Source organism: Hyla sarda, unplaced genomic scaffold (assembly GCF_029499605.1).
Source record: "Hyla sarda isolate aHylSar1 unplaced genomic scaffold, aHylSar1.hap1 scaffold_1697, whole genome shotgun sequence".
Classification (NCBI taxonomy): Eukaryota; Metazoa; Chordata; class Amphibia; order Anura; family Hylidae; genus Hyla; species Hyla sarda.
The window spans coordinates 43046-47870 of record NW_026608338.1 but is presented as its reverse complement, the minus strand read 5'-3'; positions in this window follow the sequence as shown (position 1 = coordinate 47870).

Genomic DNA, 4825 nt, shown 5'->3' with positions numbered 1-4825 from the left:
CTGGAGATAGAGGAAAGATCAGTCATCGGGGTCTCACAAAATCTACCTCACATATAGAGACCAGCGTGTGGTGCGACAACGAACATCAGGCAAACACAGTAAAGGTTCCTCTGTATATAGTAATGTAGGGAGGACATCACCTCTGTATTTAGTAATGTAGGGAGGACATCACCTCTGTATATAGTAATGTAGGGAGGACACATCCCCTCTGTATATAGTAATGTAGGGAGGACACATCACCTCTGTATATAGTAATGTAGGGAGGACATCCCCTCTGTATATAGTAACACAGGGAGGACACATCCTCTCTGTATATAGTAACACAGGGAGGACACATCCCCTCTGTATATAGTAACACAGGGAGGACACATCCCCTCTGTATATAGTAACACAGGGAGGACACATCCCCTCTGTATATAGTAACACAGGGAGGACACACGTTATACCTGTCCTGTATATAAGATCTTTAATGGAACATTATATATGAATGAATAATCTACAGATTTATTATTATAATCCCGATGTGCTGTAATAAAATGCACCATAATAATTTAGTGTAATAATCTACAGATTTATTATTATAATCCCGATGTGCTGTAATAAAATGCACCATAATAATTTAGTGTAATAATCTACAGACTGTGGACTTGGAACCTTTGTGACCTTCAATAGGGAGGTGTGAACAGGCTCCGAGGCCAGGAATAAATATCTCACTATTAACCCCTTAAAGACCAAGTGTTTTTCTGTTTTTGCACTTTCATTTTTTCCTCCTTACCTAATTTTGCACCTATAAAACCATATGAAGCTTATTTTTTGTGTCACCAAAAGACTTTTTATTTATTTTTTTATGGTATAAAAAGTGAACAAAAATACGCTGTTTTGGACTTTCCAATTCTTTGCACGCACGCCATTGACCGTGCGGTTTAATTAACATTATTTTTATATATTTTATTTCTATATATTTTATTTCTCCCCGCCTCTCCCATACGGGATAAGGGATAAGTGTCTTCCGCTGCAGATGTCCTTTAGCCCCTTCACAGCTTAACTTTATTTGGGGAAAAAACATGAAGGGGGAAGAAGGTGGAGGCACAGGAATGATACTGCTGGGGATGGGGTGGGGGCAGAGGAATGATACTGCTGGGGATCAGATGGGGGAACAGGACTGATACTGCTGGGGATGGGGTGGGGGCACAGGAATGATACTGCTGGGGATGGGGTGGGGGCAAAGGAATGATACTGCTGGGGATCAGATGGGGGAACAGGACTGATACTGCTGGGGATGGGGTGGGGGCACAGGAATGATACTGCTGGGGATCAGATGGGGGAACAGGACTGATACTGCTGGGGATGGGGTGGGGGCACAGGAATGATACTGCTGGGGATCAGATGGGGGCACAGGAATGATACTGCTGGGGATGGGGTAGGGGCACAGGACTGATACTGCTGGAGATGGGGTGGAGGCACAGGAATGATACTGCTGGGGATGGGGTGGGGGCACAGGAATGATACTGCTGGGGATGAGGTGGGGGCACAGGAATGATACTGCTGGGGATCAGATGGGGGAACAGGACTGATACTGCTGGGGATGGGGTGGGGGCACAGGAATGATACTGCTGGGGATCAGATGGGGGCACAGGAATGATACTGCTGGGGATGGGGTAGGGGCACAGGACTGATACTGCTGGAGATGGGGTGGAGGCACAGGAATGATACTGCTGGGGATGGGGTGGGGGCACAGGAATGATACTGCTGGGGATGAGGTGGGGGCACAGGAATGATACTGCTGGGGATCAGATGGGGGCACAAGAATGATACTGCTGGAGATCAGATGGGGCACAGGAATGATACTGCTGGGGATGGGGGCACAGGAATGATACTGCTGGGGATCAGATGGGGGCACAGGACTGATACTGCTGGGGATGGGGTGGGGGCACAGGAATGATACTGCCGGGGATGGGGTGGAGGCACAGGAATGATACTGCTGGGGATGGGGTGGGGGCAGAGGAATGATACTGCTGGGGATGGGGTGGGGGCACAGGACTGATACTGCTGGGGATGGGGTGGGGGCACAGGAATGATACTGCTAGGATGGGGTGGGGGCACAGGACTGATACTGCTGGGGATGGGGTGGGGCATAGGAATGATACTGCTGGAGATGGGGTGGGGGCACAGGAATGATACTGCTGGGGATCAGATGGGGGCACAGGAATGATACTGCTGGGGATCAGATGGGGGCACAGGAATGATACTGCTGGGGATCAGATGGGGGCACAGGACTGATACTGCTGGGGATGGGGTGGGGCAGAGGAATGATACTGTTGGGGATGGGTGGGGGCACAGGAATGATACTGCTGGGGATCAGATGGGGGCACAGGAATGATACTGCTGGGGATCAGATGGGGGCACAGGACTGATACTGCTGGGGATGGGGTGGGGCAGAGGAATGATACTGTTGGGGATGGGTGGGGGCACAGGAATGATACTGCTGGGGATCAGATGGGGGCACAGGAATGATACTGCTGGGGATCAGATGGGGCACAGGAATGATACTGCTGGGGATCAGATGGGGGCACAGGACTGATACTGCTGGGGATGGGGTGGGGCAGAGGAATGATACTGCTGGGGATGGGGTGGGGGCAGAGGAATGATACTGCTGGGGATGGGGTGGGGGCACAGGAATGATACTGCTGGGGATGGGGTGGGGGCAGAGGAATGATACTGCTGGGGATGGGGTGGGGGCACAGGACTGATACTGCTGGGGATGGGGTGGGGGCACAGGAATGACACTGCTGGGGATGGGGTGGAAGCACAGGAATGATACTGTTGGGGATAGGGTGGAGGCACAGGAATGATACTGCTGGGGATGGAGGCACAGGAATGATACCGCTGGGGATGGGGTGGGGTCACAGAAATGATACTGCTGGGGATGGGGTGGGTGGGGGCACAGGAATGATACTGCTGGGGATAGGGTGGAGGCACCGGAATGATACTGCTGGGTATGGGGTGGGGGCACGGGAATGATACTGCTGGGGATGGGGTGGGGGCACAGGAATGATACTGATGGGGTGGGGGCACAGGAATGATACTGTTGGGGATAGGGTGGAGGCACAGGAATGATACTGCTGGGGATAGGGGCACAGGAATGATACTGCTGGGGATGGGGTGGAGGCACAGGAATGATACTGTTGGGGATAGGGTGGAGGCACAGGAATGATACTGCTGGGGATCAGGTGGAGGCACAGGAATTATACTACTGGGGAACAGATGGGGGCACTTGAATAGTACTGCTGGGGATGGGGTGGGGGCACAGGAATGATACTGTTAGGGATAGGGGCACAGGAATTATACTACTGGGGAACAGATGGGGGCACAGGAATGATACTGCTGGGGACCAGGAGGGGGCAAGGAAATGATACTACTGGGGATCAGGTGGGGGCACAGGACTGATACTGCTGGGGATGGGGTGGGGGCTCAGGAATGATACTGCTGGGGATGGGGTGGGGGCACAGGAATGATACTTCTGGGATGGGGTGGAGGCACAGGAATAAAACTGCTGGGGATGGGGTGGGGGCACAGGAATTATACTGCTGGGGATCAGATGGGGGCACAGGAATGATACTGCTGGGGTAGGGGCACAGGACTGATACTGCTGGGGATGGGGTGGGGGGCACAGGAATAATACTGCTGGGGATCAGATGGGGGCACAGGAATGATACTGCTGGGGATGGGGTGGGGGCACAGGACTGATACTGCTGGGGATAGGGTGAAGGCACAGGAATGATACTGCTGGGGATCAGATGGGGGCACAGGACTGATACTGCTGGGGATGGGGGCACAGGAATGGTACTGCTGGGGATGGGGTGGGGGCACAGGAATGATACTGCTGGGGATGGGGTGGGGGCACAGGAATGATACTGCTGGGGATCAGATGGGGGCACAGGACTGATACTGCTGGGGATGGGGTGGGGGCACAGGACTGATACTGCTGGGGATGGGGTGGAGGCACAGGAATGATACTGCTGGGAATGGGGTGGGGGCACAGGAATGATACTGCTGGGGATGGGGTGGAGGCACAGGAATGATACTGCTGGGAATGGGGTGGGGGCACAGGAATGATACTGCTGGGGATCAGATGGGGGCACAGGAATGATACTGCTGGGGATCATATGGGGGCACAGGAATGATACTGCTGGGGATGGGGTGGGGGCACAGGTCTGATACTGCTGGGGATAGGGTGGAGGCACAGGAATGATACTGCTGGGGATCAGATGGGGGCACAGGACTGATACTGCTGGGGATGGGGGCACAGGAATGGTACTGCTGGGGATGGGGGCACAGGAATGGTACTGCTGGGGATGGGGTGGGGGCACAGGAATGATACTGCTGGGGATGGGGTGGGGGCACAGGAATGATACTGCTGGGGATCAGATGGGGGCACAGGACTGATACTGCTGGGGATGGGGTGGGGGCACAGGACTGATACTGCTGGGGATGGGGTGGAGGCACAGGAATGATACTGCTGGGAATGGGGTGGGGGCACAGGAATGATACTGCTGGGGATGGGGTGGAGGCACAGGAATGATACTGCTGGGAATGGGGTGGGGGCACAGGAATGATACTGCTGGGGATCAGATGGGGGCACAGGAATGATACTGCTGGGGATCATATGGGGGCACAGGAATGATACTGCTGGGGATGGGGTGGGGGCACAGGTCTGATACTGCTGGGGATAGGGTGGAGGCACAGGAATGATACTGCTGGGGATCAGATGGGGGCACAGGACTGATACTGCTGGGGATGGGGGCACAGGAATGGTACTGCTGGG